This window comes from Cynoglossus semilaevis, unplaced genomic scaffold, assembly GCF_000523025.1.
Source record: "Cynoglossus semilaevis isolate Cse_v1.0 unplaced genomic scaffold, Cse_v1.0 C18664098, whole genome shotgun sequence".
In the NCBI taxonomy this organism is placed as follows: domain Eukaryota; kingdom Metazoa; phylum Chordata; class Actinopteri; order Pleuronectiformes; family Cynoglossidae; genus Cynoglossus; species Cynoglossus semilaevis.
The window spans coordinates 1-387 of NW_007597732.1; the positions used below are offsets into that span (position 1 = coordinate 1).

At 52.7% G+C, this 387-nt stretch overlaps 1 pseudogene; it reads left to right on the forward strand.

The window, feature by feature from the left end:
- The first annotated feature begins 63 nt into the window (after positions 1-63).
- LOC112486737 (regulator of G-protein signaling 20 pseudogene) lies at positions 64-384 on the forward strand (annotated as a pseudogene).
- The last annotated feature ends 3 nt before the right edge of the window (positions 385-387 follow it).

A 387-nucleotide genomic window follows, 5' to 3' on the forward strand; every position in this document is an offset into this window, starting at 1 on the left:
TTTAACAAAAGCATACGCAAATTCCTCCTGAGATTTCTAGAAGATTAACAACGGTAACCTGTGTGTCCCAGCCCAAAGCCTTCTCGGGAGGACGCCCTCTCCTGGGGCATTTCGTTTGAGAGGGTGATGAAAAGCGCGGCCGGTCGCAACTGTTTCAGACAGTTCCTGCAGACGGAGTTCAGCGAGGAGAACATGATGTTCTGGCTGGCCTGCGAGGAGCTGAAAATGGAGACCAACAAGACCGTGGTGGAGGAGAAGGTCCGGCAGATATACGAGGACTTCATCTCCATCCTGTCGCCTAAAGAGGTGAGGAACGTCAGGCAGGTTTCAACCCCTGGCTCAGACCCACGGATGTGTACCACACAGGTACTCATCTGTGGGTCATAT